This window comes from Dipodomys ordii, unplaced genomic scaffold, assembly GCF_000151885.1.
Source record: "Dipodomys ordii isolate 6190 unplaced genomic scaffold, Dord_2.0 Scaffold65, whole genome shotgun sequence".
NCBI lineage: Eukaryota > Metazoa > Chordata > Mammalia > Rodentia > Heteromyidae > Dipodomys > Dipodomys ordii.
In genome coordinates this window covers 11,991,105-12,013,369 of record NW_012267281.1, presented here as the reverse complement: position 1 = coordinate 12,013,369, position 22,265 = coordinate 11,991,105, and positions in this window count along the sequence as shown.

Here is a 22,265-nt window from a genome sequence, read left to right as displayed (position 1 = left end):
GTACATTCTATGCTTTCTCTTCGCAGAAGTAGAAAATGCAGGATAAGTAACTATCTCACAAAATGTTCTTTGGAGAATTATGAGTGCCTTTAGAAAGCACTGGAACATAAGTCAGCTCTGAATGCCTTGATGAATACTGCCATCTAATGCCCAATGGAGAAATCCAACTACAGCTTAGACTTGGACTGTATTGTCCTCCGGCATGCCTTAGGAAATGGCAGCACAGATCATGTTAGCAACTAAGATTCTGTAACTGCATCAGTCATTGTGAGGGAAATTTTAGAAAGCAAATTAGAAAGACTTCCAGTTCCTTCACATTATACTCTGGGTTCAGAGAGCTTTAGTTCGGGGTGTAGTATTATAAAACCTGACTTTGTTGTAATGTCCATCAATATGTGAGATGAGCATTCCTAAACCCTATTGATATAATCCACAGTGATTGTCTATTAATGTAAACTGCTATTGTTTTCAGAATTTTTTTCATTCTTACTTTTTCTTTCCCATGGCCTTTAGAAATATACCACAACAAGCCGGGTGCCAGTGGCTCATGCCTGTAATCCTAGCTACTCAGGATGATGAGATCAATCTGAGGACTGAAGTTCAAAGCCAGCCCAAGCAGGAAAAACCTGTGAGACTCATCTCCTATTAACCACTAGAAAACTGAAATGGCTCTGTGGCTCAAGTGGAAGAGTGCTTACCTTGAGCTGAAGAGCTGAGGGACAGCACGCAGGCCCAGAGTTCAAGCCCCATGACCTACAAAAAAAAAGACAGAAAGACAGAAAGAAAGAAGGAAGGAAGGAAGGAAGGAAAGAGAGAGAGAGAAAGAAAGAAAGGAAGAAAAGAAGGAAGGAAGGAAGGAGAAAAAAAAGAAAAGAAAAAAGAAATATACCACAACAAAATACAGAAGTTAATGAAAGCCAGGAAGGCAAATATAAGAACAGATATCAAGGAATAAAAGAAGATGGAAATTCATATGTGTATTATATATGTATATATAATAGAAACAGTTACTTAATAAAAAAACGATATCCTGAATTATTTCCCAATCGATTAAATGTAATTCCTGGTTGCCAGGAGCTTTGTGGTTCACCCTTGTAATCCTAGAGACACAGGAAGCTGAGATCTGAGGATTGTGGCTTGAAGCCAGCTTGGGTAGGAAAGTCCATGAGACTCTTTATCTCCAATTGACCACAAGCAAACCAGAAGTAAAGCTATGGCTCAAAGTGATAGAGCATCAGCCTTGAGCACAAAAGCTCAGGGACCTGAGTTTAAGCCGCACAACCAACAAAATAAATTAATTAGTAAAACTATGTCCTGATGTATGTAGAATGGGTGATGGCAGAGTAAGAAATTTTAGGTATGGTTACAAGATAAAAAGGAAAAATTATTCATTATAATGGTAATTTATATACCAGTAAGTTAAAGAACCTGGGCACTTTCTCAAAAACTGCACGTTTCACATGCTATGTAACCTTTATCCAATTTCAAATAGTCTATACATTGTTGCATTTTTATCATCCAAATGTTGGCTACAGACTGAGTTTCATATCTTGTATCCAAAAATACTTGGCACCAGAAATATTTCCGATTTCTAAATTTCCCCCTATCTTAGAATATTTGCATGATATACATAATGAGATATTTTGGGGCTGGGACCCAAAAGTCAATGCAAATAATGTTTTATATACATTTTATACACAGAGCTGGTAAGTAATTTATGCAATATTTTAAATAATTTTGTGGAAAATCAAAGTTTTAGGAAGTAGAATTTTCCATTTGCAGTATCATATTGGTGCCCCTAAATTTTTGGATTAAATATGCTCAAACTGTGATAGTATGCTCTTAATGAGACTTCCACAAGTTGTATTTTCATTCAGAACTACATGGTTGAACAATTCTTAGGTAATCATTTCTATTTGTTTTCTTTTTGTTTTGTTTTGTGCCAGCACTGGGATTTGAATTGATCCAGGATGCTGCCCCTTAGCTTTTTCTGCTGGCACTATACCTCTTCAGCCACATCTATAGTTCTCGGTCCTCAGATCTCATCCTTTTGTGTGGCTAGGATTATAGGCATAAGCCACCAGGACCCAGCTCCATATGTTTCAATTTTTAATCCAAATTCCTGTGGATCTTCCTAGAATTAAAAATGAAACACTTCAATTAGTAGAACTCAACTACAGGTACAGCATTAGTTAGTGTGTTAATCCAGGACAGTTCTTGCTGTACAGTGGTCAGACATGCCTTTACCCTGAGACCTTAGCCAGTGTGTAAGTGTGTAAGGACAAATTCAACAATTCACAGGGTGGAGTTTCAGAGTCAGAATAGAAGATCTTAGGTTGGAGTTGAGCTAGTTATGGCTCAACTAGCATCCACTTTCTCCTCTGTCCTCTGTTCTAAAACACTTTTTTGCCCTTATAAAGATGGCCCCTGCTTGTTGAGGGGCCTATGAAAGATAGAAAAAAGATCCTACTCATGCAATTTGAAGAAAAAAATTTAAGAACAATTGACATATTGTTAAAAAGTAAGATTGAAAAACTGATTAAAAACTGTCAAATTTATAACTGTCAAATTTATGTAGCTCAGTCCAGAATAGCTTGAATCTGGTCAACCTCTACTGTTCCAATCCTTTTATGGCTGACACACTTAAAATCACTTGTTGGGGTGTTTGGAATTGAGCACAAAGAAAAGGAAATAGGTTGACCTGACATTAATTAATACAATGTTGCTAGAAGCAATTTAGCTTGCTAGTTGCAAAACTGAAATTCTTTGAGACTTAACCTTCTTGGACCAAGTATTTATTTCTAAGCAATTTTCAGCAACTCCATGTGGAATTCTTAAAATGCAGAACTAACATTATTATAATAATGGCTATGAACCAAGGATGGGAAAGAGGCCGACATTCATCCTGACAGAGATAAATAACGGGCAAAGTAAATTACTGTATTAGCTGGATACTTGTTGTACATGAACTAAGCCATCTCACTTTATTTATACACAAAGCATAATGCAAAAAGGAAAAACAACTGTACTGGAATTCATTCAAATGAGCACAATAGTAGTTACCAGGGAAAAATGATTTTGATTGTATCATTAAATTTAAAACATTCTCTTTAGGCACTGAACACAGGCCTCAAGTGTGCCTTTTATCACGAGCTTAATGTGCGAAGTGCAAGAATAAAAAAAAAAACTTGCAAGTGAATGTGTTTAGCATCTAAAGCCCTCTTCAATCTGTGGTTAGAATATTGAAAATACTCAGGAGAAAAAAAAAATCCCATGTTGCAATCCTCAATATGGCTTTCAAAATAATATGTGAAAATCAATTAAATTAAGGAAAGAGAAATCTCCATTGATCACATGAAGAGATTAAATTTAAATAATTTTTACCTAGCAGTTTTAGAATGATATGAAAATATAAGGAGGGAAAAAAAAACAAGATGTAGAAGGATTCTGTTTGCGTTGGTGAATTTCATTGGCAATTGGTATGTGTGAGGACCCAATCACTCTCTAAACTGTCAAAGGCAGAAATGAAAGAGGAGGAAACTTGGGAAGATAGGCTGCTCTGAATTGAATACCAAGGATTGGAATATACATTAGGGGTTTGGGTTAAATAGTAACTACGCAATCTTTGAGAAAATTATCTCTTTTTTGTCCTAATTCTCTGTCTTCAAAAACAAAAATATTCTACTGCTCTGGTGTATCACACCTTTAATCCTAGCTACTCAGGAGGATGAAATCTGAGGATCATGGTTGGTTTAAAGCCATCCTAGGCAGGAAAGTCGGTAAGACTCTTATCTCCAATAAGCCACTCTGAAAACCGGAAGTGGTGCTGTGGCTCAAGAGGAAGAATGCTTGCCTTGAGCTGAAGAGCTGAGGGACAGCGCCCAGGCCCAGAATTCAAGCCCCATGACCGACAAAAAAAAAAAAAAAAATCATCCTTCAACTAAGATTGACTTTCCTGTGTAGTGACTGCTAATCATTTTTGTACTTGTAGTTGACATAGCTATTATCTCTACATTTGCCTTTGAGCTCCCCAGACCAATTTATACATTTCCTTTCATATTTTTATATCTTTCTATTTTCCATAGCCTAGCACAGTGTTTTGTTTACCTTAGCTATTTAATAAGCATTTATTTTAAAAGAAAAATGGATTGGAATTGCTACTGGAAATAATAGAAATGTCACTTTAAATACCTTTAACAAGAAAGCAAACAATCTAAATAATAAAAGACAAAGAATAGTTGCATATAGATCCATATTACAGAAAAGCTAATATGTGTGAGTTACATTGTATTTTTCTGTGGTTTATAGTAGAATTCTGTGAAAAGTCCAAGAAGTAATAATTAATACTTTCTAAAAGTTGCTTCTATCAGATAACCAAACAATGAAAGCACTATGGCAAAGTTCAAGTAATAAAAAATTTTTATTGTGAGACTTAGATTCTAGTTCGAGTTCTTCATTTTGGTTAAGAAACCATATAGCCTCTGCAGATGTCTCAGTCCTCTAATCAGTAGAAATAGAGATAAAGTTAAGTTCTGTAGTAGATTTTACAGGAGTCTTATCATGGTAAACGCCTAAAATGGCTTCTTGGATTATCTTTATCTTCTTTTGTTCCTCCCATCCAGAAATGAAGTATATTTCTATATTCCGCTAACTCTAAAACAGACTTATGGCTTCCATTGACCAATACAAAATAGCAGAAATGAACTACATGTTCTATGCCTAGACTCGGAGACTAAAATTTCTACACTTCTGTAGAGAATTCTACTGTGTGAGCAAGCCTGAGACATCTTTATGTGCAGGAGTCTGCAAAATTTTTCTATAACAAGTCAAAAGGTAAATATTGTAGGCTTTGAGAGACATACAGCCTGTCAGAACTACTCAACTCTTTCCGGAGGCTGAGATCTGATTGTCCTGGTTCAAAGGCAGCCTGGGCAGTAAAGTCTGTGAGATTCTTATCTCCAATTCACCATGAAAAAGCGAATGTGGTGCTGCATCTCAAGGGGGAGAGCACTATCCTTGAGCCAAAAAGCTCAGGGATAGCATCCAGGCTCTGAGTTAAAGCCCCAGGGCTTGCATATCCACAGGAAAGGAAGGAAGGAAGGAAGGAAGGAAGGAAGGAAGGAAGGAAGGAAGGAAGGAAGGAAGGAAGGAAGGAAGAAAGAAAGGAAGGAAGGAAGGAAGGAAGAAGGAAGGAAAGAAGGAAGAAAAGAGAGAGAAAGAGAAAGAAGAAAGAAAGAAAGAGAAAAGAAAGGAAGGGAAAAAAAGGAAAAAGGAGCCCAATGAAAATTACTTGTTACAAAACAAAGTGGCTCACTAGATTTGTCCCATTTGCCCAGCTTAGAACAAACAAGTGAAAGTGACTGAGACTGGCTGAACCACACCAAATGGCCAGCATGAAATGATACAAATTATTATAGTTTTAAGTCTGTAAGTGAAGTATTGCATTACCAATCACAAACCACAAAGTAAGGGACATTACATGCCAATTTTCTATTCCAGTAGAAGGTACCCATTCTGCAGAGGCTGGCAAGTTGATGTTTACCCAGACTGGTTATCTATTCCAGTGAGATTGTACTCTCTGCCCCACAGCAGTGTTCAGAAAAGGACTGACAGAGAGTACAACAGATAAATCTCTCTCAAAATTGGACCATTCAGGCTCTTCCTGGACTCTTCCTGGACTTTTCCATCTAGACTCATGCTTTCTCTCCTACACTCCCATTCATCATTATTTCCTGCCTGGCATATTCTTCTATGAACAATTCACATAAAAATTCAAAAACTGACTTCTTACATTCTACTTTTAGTAAACATAACTTATCTTCTAAAATGTGTCTTAACTATCACAAGCAGTGTACTAGGCTGGGGTTTGGCTTACTGGTAGAGAGCTTGTCTAGTATGCATTGAGATTTAGGTTCCATCTCCACCATTGGCAGAAACAAACAAACAAAAGGCACAATAAGGGATAAAAGACTAAGATTTGTGTAGGATAATGTAATAAGTAAAAAAGAATACAGTGGCTACATAGATGTGAATTACTACCCTCAAATGCCTTGTCTGTACCTAGATGTGTTAGGAGATAATGGAAAACTGAAAGTAGAATTCCTTGGAATACAACTAAAGTTCTGATCCGTTTACTCCATTTTGTTAAAATTGGCTATGAACTGTATTTTGATACCATTATTGTTAAATAAATATCCAAATTTTTGAGTGTGTTATTGACATATGAATTTAGTTAAAAAAAACCAACAAACAAAAAACTCTTCCATGAGACACATGTCAATTATAATGGCATTGGATAATTTTGGTATTAACTTCTGTTTCTTCATGGACTAACAGAAAACAAAGTGATCTACTACATTGTATGAAAACTGAGACTACTCATGGCTTTATACAAATAAATTATACTTAAATCACTAGAGGAAGAATAGCTTATAAACATAACACAGTGATTATTATTATTATTATTCAAACAGCATTCTATATATTTTGAATAACAAAAAAAAGAAGGAAAAGAGTTACTGCCATCAGCAGGTTTCCTGAAAACTGGGAATTGAGTAGCTGGCTAAAGAAGAGATCTGAAGGAAATCTAAAGAAAAAGTAATGACAGCAGCAGGGTTTCCCTTTCAAGAGGTGAGAAATGAGGAAGTGTCACCCAGGCAACCTTAATAACTAGCGGAATGAAGTATGCGGAAAGAATCTCTAAGAGAGTGAGGAGCAGAAAGACCAAAAGTCTCAAACTATAGGCAGGAAGGGGAAAATGGGAACAGAAAATACATTTATTAGGATGGATGAAGATGGCTTCTGTGTTACTATGCCTATGGACATAGAAACACTCAAAATAAATTCTGCGATATCTTGGCAAACATCCCTTGGGATGATGCAGTCTTAAACATTTCTTAGTTGTTGTTTTTTTAATGGTTTATAACACTTTGTTTTTAATTACTATCACTTCAATTTTTAGAGTTTTTTTAGTAATAACTACTTTTCAAATTTAAATAAGTCTGTCCTTCTTGCTTCCTTATTGATGAACGAAAGAAGGGAATGAATGTCTCAAAATGTAGACTCTGTTTAAAATCTTCCTGATTTTGTATTTCCTTCTCTGAAAATGAGTAGATCAGACTGTATTTGAAAACTGGATAATTTTTGGAAAAAAACTCTTGATTTTTTTTTAAATTGCCTGAATGCTAATAGGAGCAAACATCCTAAATGGCATTTAAAAGTCAAATTGCTGTTTGTAACCTTAGAATACAACTTGTAAAAAGCAATACTTTCTGCATTTCCTCTAGTGATAAACTAAAAGTACTCAAAAAAGCTAATTTGGTACAGCTGGGAAGAGATCTAAAGATGTATGTTAATCTAATGACTGTTTAGTGTAGGAAATTACAGCTTAAATAATGCATATGAAACTGGATATTCATTAAGGTTTTACAGCATTTCAAAATGAGTTATTTTAAGATTAAGAACTAAAAATAGTGACATTTTTCTTTCCCAGAAACCATAAGTAAATGGCAAAGCATAATTAATGCACACATTACTTCATTTGGGGGGCTTATGCAAATCAAGAGTTACAGAGACTTAATAAGATAATTTGAGTTCAGTATTTGTATCTGTCTTCAACTACAGAATAGACAAGACTGAAAAGGAAATCAAGTGGATATTTAAAAAAAATATTAGCAAGGTTTAGGGAAGAGTTTTTCATGAGCAGACCTGAAATAGTAATGATTAAGAGGGAACAAAGGCAAAAATGGCAAAAGAACAATCGTGAAGCAGTTTCCCAGAGGAGGAATAAGCCACTAGAGCCATGCATTCATTCAGGAGAAAGTTGGTCTGAAAAGTTTCAGATACAGGAGGAAATGCTGAAGAGTAAACAGGACTACTTAGCTCTTAGTTGCCAAGATACTTGCTTTTTGATGGGTCCATATTCTTGTCTCAGTTGGAATCATTCATTCTTGTCATCCCATTTTATGGAAATGTTTGGTTGTTCAACTCTCTCTCTCTCTCTCTCCCCCCCCCTTTCTCTGCCCAAGTTCAGTTACCATGTTGATAGTCATCCTTTAGACATCCATGGACCTGTCAGATCCCATGGTTGAGTTCTGATTTGAATTCCCTAAATTACCATGAATATTCCCAATCTAAACTAACCCTATCCCCCACCAGGGCTATATTAGATCATAGAAGCTTGAATGGGCTACTCAATGGAATCTTTATTTGATAGATGCTTGTTGTAGAAAACTTCCCCTTTAGTTTTCAATAAATTCAACTTGAGTTCCTCATTGCTTAAACATACTACATAAACATATTACATGTTTACCTATACCTATAATTGTATATATTCTGCTTTATGAATATATAATTATTTTATGATTAATTTAATAACAGTTTTGGAATTAAATCAGCATGTTAATGTCAAACTCAATACTTGTAAAATTACTACCTATTGACTATCTTGCTTATAGTTACTCAAATTTCTTGCTAAAATGTAAGATAACATTTTTCAGTCCCTATGATTATTTTGTTGCCAAATATTAAACATGGCTATTGTAATTAAATGATCAACTTCTTTTCTAATTAATAAGATGAATCACTAACTGCACGTAGGAGTCTTTATTGAAATTTGTACAAAATATTTGGAAGCAAATAGAAGACAAAATTTATTTTGGCTCCATGAAGTGTTCACAGCTTTTTTACTCCTCTACCAATTGAATTGTTCTTTATAGTCTCATAAAACTGAAGTTTCAGGTGCTTCTATATTTTTTCTTTAGGGCATTTAGTGGCCACTTACAAATGAAATAATAAAAAAGAAAGGTTAATTAATTTAAAAAAAGTTTGCACAATTACTTAGAAACTTGTGTAGGAAAGTTATTGAACATTTTTTCAAGTGAAAAAAAGTGTGGTTTAATTAGACACTGTTATCTCTCTAATATTACTGCCATTTTTATAAAGAAAATGAGAGAGCCTGCTGAGAAAAAAGGGGTCATTTAATTTCCTTTACATTGTTCACTAATCTTTTTGTAATATTTTAATGAGGAATACCATTCATATCTATATTCATGCAGATTATCTCCACTATAATTGCCTTATTAAATCTAGTTTCATTACTATATCAAACATTAAAATAAACTACAAATGACCTACAAATCACTTGTTAAAAATAATATGTAATTATAACTTCAAATATGATAAATGCAGGAAAGATCTATTAGAATCCCTGATTTTTCCTGCCACAGAATAACACCTTTGTGCTAATTTTACTGTGAAAACAATGATGATATTTATGTATAAAATAAACAATATAGCAGTATACACACATGTAATATAATAAATGAAATAAGGCATATATGTATCTCAGTGAATTTTTACTCAATAGTAATGATCATTGAGTGATGAGGGAAATTATTTGATATCTAACATAAAGAAATGGCATTACAAAGCCTTTCCTACCTGAATTCATTGCTTTTGAATTTATTCTTTAAAAAAATATCCTAACACCTTGTATTCATGACATATACAGCAGAATCCATTATGAATTTTGACTCCAAATTGGCCTGGTTTTAATTTATTTTTTGGGGGGGGGGTCCGGTCGTGGGGCCTGAACTCTGGGCCTGGGCGCTGTCCCTCAGCTCTTCAGCTCAAGGCTAGTGCTCTACCACTTGAGCCACAGCGCCACTTCCGGCTTTTTTCTTTTTGCTTATGTGGTGCTGAGGAATCGCACCTAGGGCCTCAGGCATGCAAGGCAAGCGCTCTACCACTGAGCCAACTTCCCAGCCCTTGGCCTGGTTTTAAATAGCAGTTAAGTAACTAGATTGCAGATTGATGTATGTTACTTAAACTTTTCAAACCTCATTATTTTTCTCTTCTGGGAAGCAATTTAGGAGTTTTGTTGTTGTTGTTATTGTTTGGGATTTTTTTAAGGAAGTTATTACATGATGATCTCTCTCTGCCTTCCTCGTGGACTCCCTCCCTCTCTCTTCAGATCTCTTTCTCTATTTAGCACAGGGTGAAATATGTAAGTGCTCCTGGAAAGGTGCTTCTTAACTGCATCACTGCTGTGTTTCGGATCACAAGCACTCACACTGTATTCACTTTCTGTTGCTACAGAGAAAACTTTGCTACAAATTTAGACACTTAAACCACACAAGTTTATTTTTTTCACAGGTCTATAAATCATTAATCCAACACTGGTTTCACCAGGTTAAAACTAAAAGAGCTGCATTCCATTCTGGAGACTGTAGGGGGGAAATACCTGTTCTGAGCTTTCTGAGCTTTTTCTAGCTTTAAGAGTTTAACTGCATTCCTTGGTTTGTGGCACCGCAAATCTTCAGCGTAATGAATTGAGTCCTCACATCGTTTCTCTTCACTTCACTCTGATTACAGCTAGAAAATGTTTTCTACTTTTAAGGACTCATCTGATTAATCAGACCCACAAAGGTAATCCAAAATAATCTCCCCCAACTCAAAACTGACAGCCTTAATCACACCTACAAAGTCCTTTTTGCCATGTAAGGTATGAGCATGCAAACCATTTGACAACTCTCTTGCCACCTAAGGTGCACTAGATAAAATGTGTTTGTGTTGTGGCCCAACTGGCAGGAACTCAGATGTAATTGTAGCTTGCAGCTGCTTGTGTTGAATACTCCTGGCGCGTGAATTGATCCTAAGGAAATTCTCAATTCTTCCTTTGTCCACATAGTCATGACCAGAGTAAACCCTATTAAGTTAAAAGCAATCATAACGTTATATAACTTATCCTAGTCAAGCTGTATGCAAATTGTATCAGGTTGGAAAGGAGCATATACTGAAATCTTTCGATATCTCTGAAACTCACCTTCTATTAAATTTACAACTATCTGAAGCTTTCCTGTTTAGCTATTTCAGGATCTCTGAGAATGTCATTCTGTATGTTCTTCTAAACAATCTGAAGAAGATGGCATGACTGAATACCTGCATCCAGAGAAAGTAAGTTGATTATTCTAAGTGACTCAACCTGAGTAGTTTGGGTCTGCCACCCTCCCTACATATAATAAGCAATTCAAGTAAATTAACTGGCCACCATATTTAAATCCATCTTGTAGGCATCCATCTTGCAAAGAAAATGGTATACATACATATACATATACATACATATATACATATGTATATATACCTATATACATGTACATAAAACAGGTATACATGTATAGAATTTTCTCTCTAGATATATGCACATAGAGAGAGGTCATTTTAAGTAGAGTGGTCAATTTGTTTAAGTCTTAAAGTCAGAGTTTATAATGCAAGTTAGAATTGAAAATAGTGTTTTTGGCATATATTCTGACAAAGTCCTGAACACTAAATTAGGCACCAGGGCCTACCTACATAAAAAAGCAGCTATTCACCAATTCACTGTGCTCAGGCCAATGGAGAATGGAAATGAAAAGCCACCATGCAAATCCATCATTTATGTAATAAAGGAAGTGTGTTCCTAAAGATTTAAATGCAACTCATTCCACCTTTGATACCTAATCCACCTCACATCCCTCCAAGTAGAATTCATTAGAGAGATTGGGTTGTTGAGATTAGAGAGGTCAGGGCATTCAGTGGAGCACTGACTCCAATTATCCTGGTGATTCAAGGGAGAAAAGTGGCTCAAAAGATACCAAGCACCTTGCTATTACGAAGGAAGCAATCACACCAGGGAATTTTCTTGCGAAGATCTGAAAAACTGCTTGAACTTTCTGAGCTTCCACTGCCACATTGGAAAACATGGAGAATACAGCATAGAGTCTAAGAACCAGACTTTTGGCTTCAGAATCTCATAGGTTGAATCCTAGCGGTGCCATCCTGAAGCTGGGAAATCTTGAGCATGTCATATCAATTAATATCAATCTCAATGACAAAGGAAGGAAAAGGTGTTTTGAAGGTTTGTTTCAAGGAATGAATGGAGTAATAAAGCATTTAGAATAGCATCTCAGTCACTACAAGCAATCATAAGAATAAAGGCTAATGGGAATTTTGACAAATTAATGTGTATATGTACTCTGAAGATTAATAATAAATACAGAACAATTTCCTTGTAATTGCAAATACCTTTGGTCTGAATGTTTGTGTCCTCTCAAAATTGATATAAAATGTCCTCACCCCCATCCCTAGGTGATAGTATTAAGTATGGGGCTATTGGGAGATCATTAGCTCAGAAAAGTGGGGCTCTCATGATTAAGACCTTATCACAGAGAGCCAGGAAAGACCCTTGCCCTGTTCTATCTCATGAAAACACAGCCAAGAAAAGAATATCTGTAAACTGCAAAGCAGAACCTCACCCTAAACCAAATCTTCCAGCTCTTGATATTGGACATTGTCCACACACTGTAAGAAATGATTGTGGTTTAAAAGCTACCACATTTATGGTATTTCTGTTCATGGAAATCCAAATGGACCACAATGCTAATGTTATGAATTTTTGCATCGTAACAATAATTCATGTTGTCAATGTTTCTCTATTTGAGGATCCTGTTCTTATCCCCTCAGCGGATCTATGTCAGTTTTTCCCCATTTGACCCAGTGGGAATTTCATTTTGGAAACTGGCAAATGGTTCCGGATTATATATTAAAGTGGGAATGGTGAAAGAATTCAGTTGGTGACCCTGGCTCTCTATTCCCAGCTTTACCTGTTAAATTATATCACCTTGGCAGTTCCACAGGCATTGGGAACATTTTCAAGGAAGAATATTTATGTACACAACTCTTGGCACCATAAATATTTGTTTGAATTTGTCTTGCTCCAGGCCAATCAACACCTCATGAAACTTGTAATTTAAAAGGCTTAGATTTTATTCATGCAATGTTAATATAATGGAAAACAATTCAGTATCTCCGGCAGGAATAATTTTACAAGCATTAACAGGTGGCAGACTACATGAACTTTACCTTTCATGACATTTTTAAGCAACTAATATAATTTTAAGGCATATATCACTTAAGGAGTCAAGTTATTAATGATAAGCATGGTAAGAAATGTGAATCTGAAGCATTCTGTTTACATCAAGTGAAGAACATGTAAATTGTGATAAATGCTAATGGAGTTACCACCACACATTTCTTTCATAGCAAGGAAGAATATTCTGTACAATTCCAAATAACCTTGTAACCTTGTGAAAAAGTGAAGAAAGAATTGGAGTGTGATAAGAGCAGAAATAAGTGGGCATAGTCTACTTTATTCCAAAGCTCAACAGTATTATATAATGCCAAACAAGCAATTTCAAGATAGCTTATAGATTCATGGCACTTTCCTTCTGGCCTAGGCAATATAGAATGCCCTTGATATTGCTTATTTTTTCCATAACCACTATCAAGCTTTCTGCCTTCTTTGAACCATTTTTATAATGTAATACTAATGTGTGTAAAAATAGAATTAGCAAGTGACTACTAAATTATTCCAAAAATGTATATTTAACAACAAATACTATTTATGATAATAAATAGGGTTGTTGTCCCTGCTTTCTAAAAACTTATAGTCAAGTAAAGCAAAAGAAAATTTCAACACAGTGTGAGACAATCTAACATAGTCAATATATAAAGGACTAAGATTAGGAAAGCTAGGTATTCTTGAAAATAAGTGAGAGCAAAAGGTAAATAAATAAATTCAAAGACTCAAGTACTAGGCAGAGAGCGATTACCTATCTAGACATTATATATGTATTTTTTTCTGGAACCAGGAAACTCATTGGAACTTAGGAAATAGAGACAAACTGTCCATTCTTATCTTCACCAGAACCAACTTATTTCCTAAGCATCTTTACTTAAATAGCTACATACAGCTAAAACTTCTTACATATCATACTTGAGGGTTTTTTTTAATTCTCCAATCCAGATCCTGACTTGTTTGCTCTATGTCAGTAATTGTTCCTCAGCTAGTTAGTCAGCAGGTTAGAATAGAGTGGCAAGTTTGGGAACACATTCTGTCCCACTTATCGCCCTGAAAGCTCAGAGGAATGTCTGGGAAGTACTGAGGATTAGTTCACAAGGTTCTGAGTGACAGGCTGAACATCACAGGCATTATCTTATAGACAGTTGTGTCAATAACTAATTGCCACCACTGTTGTCTTGTTATGTGGGTAGGTGAAAGAATGTATTTATAAAGTACTTAGTAAATTATTAGCACGGATAGCTATGCACTATTGATTTTGATATCTAGCTAGGAGAGATAATTAAGAAGAACGTTTTCTTAAATGTAAAGTACATTTTAATGCCAAATGGTAGTGGGAAGATATCACTATTTTAATAATTATACATGTGCACCCAAGTATATGCAAGTATGTATTAGCATACTTTAGAATAGCCACGTATAGAAGAAAGCTGAACAACTTTTTAAAATTTTCAACTAACACACATCATATCATCCCTCTCAAGGTTGGTTTTCACAGTAACCCAGATAGATAAATGTTTAAAAGCAAAGATTCTTTTATCATGTATACCTTTGTTGTCCTTTGTACCTGTATCATTTTCCTACCACAAGACTTTAGGCACGTAACAATCTCTCCTTGTCTAATCTCCTCACTTACAGAATGAATATAAATTGGGGATTTTTTTCTGGGATGGTTAAACAAAATAACATATAATTAAAGCAGTGAGCATATATTAAGTATTTGACAATTTGTAATTACAACTATTCTGACTTTAGAGAGAAGCCAAGGAGGGGGAAAATGGCATTTGGCCTAAGAAGAGGTAATTTTAAACCATCATCTGGCTTTTTGAAGAAGCAACCATGAATAGCTCTATGACAGATGCTGCTACGATGGTGGAATATGGTAAATTAAAAGTTATCCAGATGCAAATACCTAGAAATGATGGATAAAAGTTTCCCTAAGTCTGTGGAATGACGCTGAAGTTATTTATGAAAGAGTTAAAAACATTAAAACAGTAAATAACTATGCTGGCAAGTAACTCTCCTTGACTTCATAACAAACATTTTCTTATACTGAGGTCATGGGTTTCACTGTTATGAAGATTGAGAAATGAGGTCTTGTTCTCATCCGATAGAAGGTCAGAATTTTAATTCTGGGACCTAAACATTTCTCTATCAATGAAAAGTGGATGAAAGCAAAAAAGAGAACACATTCCACAAAACAAGGAAGTTCTCATCCTCAAATGAGCCTTGATGGGGTTAAAAGGAATAATCATGTTCCCTTGAAAATGTAAAATACCATGAACTTTTTATGGATTTCTTTTGGTTCAAAATTTTGTGCTATTTTGTCTAGGGATTTCCAAGCCAAGAAATTAGTAACAACAGGAACAGCATTTTTCTGGGCAGTGATAACTTGTTGAGCATCTGGTAGAGGCAAAATTAAAACTCAGAATACTAAGTAGTAGCGAGTAGACTTGTTCTTTTTAGAACACAAAAAAGACTGGAATTCATGTACTTCTTCTAGCTACCCACAAAATGCTATGCTAGTTGTGAGTTATTAGATTGTGATTCCCTGTTGAAAAGTAAATCTGAAGAGCCACTTAAAACATCTCATTCTTAAAACATTTTCTGGTTTGTTGTTGTTGTTGCTGCTGCTGTCATCTTGGTTGAGAAGAAATAATTTGGTTACAGCTTGCTGAAATATTCTTAAACTTAAAAAAAAATAGATTGTCAGCTAAAGAAGAGGTAGTAGTTGGGCTGCTGGTGACTCACACCTGTAAAATACTAGCTATTCAAGAGGCTGAGTATTGAGGATCAGGGTCTGAAGCCAGCCCAGGCAGAAGAGTTTGGGAGACTCTTAAATTAACCACCAAAAAGCATGAAGTGGAACATTGGTTGTGGTGGTAGAGCACCAGTCTTGAGCAGAAAAGGCTAAGAGAGAGTACCCAAAAGAAAGAATTAAAGTAAGTGTGACAAATGATCCTCAAAGTCAAGGGGCTCCTGAGTAATATCGACCCAAAGGTACTCAAAAGAAAGTGTTCTTTGCGACTGAGTTCTGATTTACTCCATGATAATTTCACATTACAAATTTGATCAGAGAAATGTATATTTTTTCCAAGCCAAACAATTGGGTGTTCCTATAAAGTATTCCTATCAAGGATTTCTAGTCTATGTATGTGTATTTTAAATAGCATGCATATCTTTCAAATAGACTTTGTGAAAACTGACCCTAGGTGAATGTTTTCAAAATGAATAGAAAGGAAGACGCAATGCAATTCAGAACTTGATGTATTGAAAAACTGACATGTTGAACTGAAACCCCTTTGGAAACAACTGCTTAAAAGATAAATAACCTCCCTGTTTTTACTGTATTTGATTCCCGTGCCCTGCATCTTGTATATACATTTTTCTAATTTGGGGAGAGGAAGGGAAATAACAAAATGCTGAAACAAGGATACAGGTTGACCCATTGTAACAATGAGATGTACAAGACACTATGTTGAAAATGAGCTTTACAACTTGCAGGGGAGGAGCTGAGGTAGGGTAGGAAGGGATGGTAGGGGGAAAATCAAAGGAGAGGGTAATAATGCTCAGAAGGAAATGTACTCATTACCTTACTCATGTAACTGTAACCCCTTTGTATAGTATCTTTCCAATAAAAACTATATATTAAAAAGATAAATAGCCTAAAATATATATTTCCAACTCATAAAATGGAGATATAATATAATTCTTCTATACTGAATACAACTTTAAAGAATGCATAATTATATTCAATATATATTATATGACCAAGTTCTTCAGATTAAGAAATCAGATAAGTGGATTTTCAATAACTCACTATTCTTCCTAATCTTCAGTGGTATATTTAATTTTCTCTTTTCTAAAATCTTGTCACAACAAAGGGAAAACAAAACATAAAAAGTGGAAACAAACTGGAATTGAAATATAGGATAAATTTACACCTTTATTGAGAACTATAAACAAATTCATAAAATAGCCAATGATCATCATATTCACAACCACCTTCAGGCTATTTCAAGAACTGAAAGGCAGCCAAACATTTACTTGTTTCCTCACAAGTTCTGAAGTACTGTAAACATAGAGATGAAATGGTATAACAGCTAGTCTCTTAATATGAAGATTTCAATTCATAAATCATCTTAAGCACTAAATTATTAAAAGAGTGAAACATGTTTTATAAATGATGGAATTGAATAAACTCACAGAAACAGGCATGATCACATGGAGGAGAAAATAGTTGCCAATTTGTAAGCTGGTATACCTAGAAACTGCAGAAAAAATGTGAACAGAAAATAAGATTAGATTGTGTAAAATCATTAGAGGTGCACCCATCATTTTAAGGGAAGAAACACAGCTATTCATGTGTAATATTGTATTTCAGCACTGAGTCACATGCCTTTCAATACCTATACTCTAAAGTCTTCCCACTGGTTAGCTGATCTGTGTGAAGAAAAACTGGACAAACCAATGCTTTCTGAATAGTGACTATGGACAGGCATTGTTGTAAATATTTTACATTTACTAACTCAATCCTGATGAGAGCTTTATGAGACTAATAATCATAGCTCTCCATTTGGCAGATGATAAACCAAAAACATAGCAATGTTACTTTACTTTTCTGAAATTATACTATTATCAAGGGCTAGGGGACAGGCAACTACTCCTGAGAAAGAGAGAGAGGGAAATAGAGAGAGAAAGAGAAAGAGAGAGAGACAGACAGACAGACAGGGAGACAGAGACAGAGACAGAGAGACAGACAGAGAGACAGGGAGAGGCAGAGAGAGAGACAGAAACAGAGACAGAGAGACAGAGACAGAGTTTGTCAAGAGGGTCTCTTCAACAGATTTATCCTGTAGGTCATACTAAACTCTGACCTTTCCTAACTACTCCAACTCTCCAAATCATTTTCACCATTTGCAGCTCCTTCTTTGTTCCTTCCCTTTCTGGCTATCCAAAGCTCTACAGTTCCTACTAAACCTCATTCCTGACCATCTCCAGACCCTGAGGGGTTCACCTGCTCTCTTGTGCCTGAGCCTGTTGCATACATGGAATTACTATCCAAGTAATAATTCTGGAGCTAGTTGTTAAGATAAACATATTTCCATTGTTTCATTTAAAAGTGACAGTGTGAGGGGCTGGGAAGTTGGCTTAGTGGAGAGTGCTTGCCTTGCATGCGTAAGGCCCTGGGTTCGATTCCTCAGCACCACATAAGCAGAAAAAGCCAGAAGTGGAGCTGTGGCTCAAATGGTAGAGTGCTAGCCTTGAGCGGAAGAGCTGAGGGACAGCGCCCTGGCCCAGAGTTCAAGATCTATGAGAAAAAAAAAAGTGACCGTGTTTGCCAGGACTTATATGTAATAATCAGCAATTTAATTATCTAGGAAAGTAATATTTTGAGGTGTATGAGAATTTCCTATCTATTTGAATTCCTTACCTTTTGACTGTATTTTAGCATGTCATTTTAACTCCTCTGTATCTTTCTTTGCTTATGAATAATGTCCTATCAATCCCTTCTATAATCTTCAGCTAGTTAATCTACATTTGCAGTTTAAATGTAAGTACAAATCTGTTTTTGTTTGTCAATGGTTTAATAGTATTCAATGTTATCTGAGTCTGATAAAGTATATTTTTTCGTTGAAAAATGTTTGCATCTTAAGATCAACTGATCATTGTATTAGAAAAAGAAAAGTTGATTTTTTGGAAAAAGATTAAGATATAGTATTGGATGCATATATTTTGATAGCTCTTCCCCTTTTCAAGCAGTTTTATCTGTTTGGCACCTGTTCTCCACGTAAGAGCTAGTAAGGATAGGAAGTGGTGATCAAAGCAGATCTGTAGTCATGACTGACTGACAAGTTCTAAACCACTTCCTCTCCTTATAATAATGTCCCCTGGTTTTGTGACTTCCTTATTGGACACAATACAGGAAATTTTCCTTCAAATCAAAACCATTCCAATTTTAAATAAAAATTATAGAAAATTTAGCATTGTAACTGTGAATAAATGGAGGTGAAGGCACTTGCATTATTACAAGAAAACTTAGGTTGACTCCAAACAATGTTATTAAACCTACTTATTCTCTTGCCCTTCAGTACCTGCCCATCCCCCACCCTTAAGCCTTACCACTGTTCTGCCTTAGGCTTCCATACTCATTGCTAGGGAATTGACAATAAACATCACACATATACCTGCTACTTTCCACAGTTCTCTAGGGTTCTGAGGCACAAAATCATGATGTTTACAAGTTGTGACATGGCAACTTGGTTTGGAAGCTCCCAGGAAAATAGATTTCTTACTATAAGATTTAAAAACTCCACATAACATGATTTTAAACACATTTTATATAGTTGGGGAGAACTTGCCATCGCCTAATAAGGTGTACAACAGCTCAGTCTCAAAAAACCCAAAAAAACTAGAGCAGAAATTTCTGCCACCTACTTCAGAGTAGTCAGTGTGATTGTAGCTACAAACTATGCCAGATTTAGTTTGGAAGGACAGGAAGGCTTACCTAAAATAAACAATTAACAACTCAGCCTGAAGCACACCACTCTGAAATTTTTGAGTCGTCTAAATTCCAGTCAGGCAGGAAATATGCTAAGAAGTTATGCCCCTGTTAGGATTCAACATTTCCTTTCCATTCTTGACAGTAAAAGTTGATGTGAACAGAAAAAAAAAACAACAAAACTGAATATGAAGTGAAAAAGCAAGCCCTACTTTTTCATACAGTTTAGCTTTCCCTGTCTCATTTCTCAGCAGGTATCATATTCACGAATACAGAAGCAGGAGGCTGGTAAACTTTCCATGCACAGAATCAAGAAAATAGTTTGCCTCTTTGAAAATGGCACTGGAAATTGGATGCAGCCACTAAGCAAATGACACAACTTTCATAGCTCTTGTGTTTTCTTTTTATTCCTCCTCCCACAATTGTTGATAATTGTGGAACTTATCCATGAATTTAAAAATGAATTCTATGATTAGGTATCAAATATTTTCTGTGTTCTTTTAAATCTGGGGCCCAAAGTATAGCTCAGTGGTTGAGCACTTGTCTGGCATACAGAATTCCCAGAGTTCTTTCCTCAGTATCAATAAAAATACCTATATAAATAAAAGTATGGTTGTTCTGAAAAGGCTACCTACTTCATCATTCTAATTATATGGCATTCTAGAAAATATGAAACTTTGAAGAGAGTAGAAAGGTTTGATGTGGGTTTGGGGACATGAATACCTTCAGTACAAAAGATTTTAAGGAGCACAGTCTGACATTTTAATGGTGAATACATGTCTTTATGTATTTTTCAAAACTCATAGAATGTACAATGCCAAACGAGAACACAAATGTAGACCATAGAGGTTAGGTTATGTAAAAAATGTGAATGTAAGTTATAACAAACGTACTACTCTGGTGAGGGTTGTTGATAGTGGTAAACACTGAATATGTGTGGGTATGGAGATGTGTGGGAAGTATTTGTACTTTGGGCATACTCTTTCTGTGACTCAAAACTTGTCACCTAAAAAATATAGTAGGCAACTGAGAGAGTTGATAGCAGAGTAAGGGATGGTGGTTATTATGCTCCATCTTAAGGAATCCCAAGAAATTACAATATGTGTTTTAGAAGAACTGTATATGACAATTCAAGGATGAAGTGTAGTCTCAAGGAAATCCTTGTACAAAAACCCATAACCATGTGATTAGATGCAAAATAGGAGCATTTTCAAGGGCCACCTGATATCTATACATGTTCTGTCACAAGGACAAGAAGTTGCAAAAGAATAGTCTTGCTGAGTGTCCCAACAAAAGAACAAAACTATGGTTTAGCAACAAGACTTCCTCAACTACAAACAAAGCTTTTGCGTTCAACTTTGATCTATTCTTTTATTTGGTGATGTGAGTCATTTCCTCCCTTTAACCTTCTTCTGAGAAGTTCTTCTGAGGAGCCAAAACTTTGGAATCTCAGGTTGACTGAGCATTTCAGAATGTGTATGCTGATGTACCCCACATGTTGATGTGGAAAGAATTTCAGCACTGTTTGATTAATTCATACAGGAGAAAAAAAAACTACCACCACCACCACCAACAGAAACATTGTTTGCATTCAATTTTTTTTACCTTTCACATCTGTTTTAAAATTTATTTTGAAACTCTCCCTATTTTTGTAAGAATTAAAATCTCCACTAGAAAGATAAAAGGGAAGTTAACAAAATTAAACAAGTTATCTAATACCAAACAGAGCAATTCTGCACAATAAAAATCTGTGGTCACATTAATTTTGACTCTATAAAAACAAAGAAGCTCTTTCTTATATAATCAAACTAAAATCTAATATATTCTCTGTTATAATTTCCCTCAAAGAAGTGATCTAATCCAAAGGAAATGGTTGCTTCCTTCGTATTTTGAACCTTTATTCCTTAGTATTCTGAACCTCTAAACAACTTGCTGTAACACATTCACACATAATTCTCATACACTAAACATTTCACATGTTACGCCTATTCCTCTAAGCTTTCTGGTACATATAAATCCCCTTCAAGTGTATATGGAAAAGAAAAAGTTATAGGGCTTCTGATTCCTGAGATGAGCATCCTTAGATACAGAAAATATCTGGTGTACATCAATGAATATTTTAAGAGAAATGTAATTGGATGCAAATTAAACTTGTATATCTCTAAGTTCAAGATTGAGGGAAAGGCCATAAAGTAAATGAAGAATATTTGAATACAAATAAAGTATATAACATGGAAAGATGAAACTAAAAACTGTAAGGAAGAGAAAACAATGGCAGGTTCAAATCTGATTAAAAGTCTTTTCAAGATGTGTAGCTATTACACACAATTCCAAGAATGGTGCATAAGAAATATCACTCAAAGAAAAGTATTTGTATTTTTAAGGAATACCTTATGTGATTTGCAAAAGTAAAAAAAAAAGATTCAAGATTCTCAGGTCCCCCAGAAAACAAGCAGATCTAAATGTTATTATTTAGTAGTTTATATTTTTCTATCTCTAGTTGGCCAAGTATTAACCATTAACATAAGAACAAACTCCACAACCTCTCAGTTCTACAAACAGCCATGCCTAAAATAAAAGTATACTGTTATTCAATTCTTTTTGGACAAATAAGTAATGGAAACAGATTATGTTTATCTGAGGACAGGAACACTGACAAGTGCCAGAGGATGGAAAGGTTTCTTTCTATCTCCTAAATCAATGATGGATGGTAGATCTGAGCCACAAACCAAAAAGATATAATGCAATTGTCAGTGGTTTTTAAAGTTATCCAACCCATTCTTTAAATTCTGAAAGCATCAAAACATTTATTCCCTCATGAAATTACATTTACTGTGAAAAGTTTCAAAGAAAAACAGAAATGTT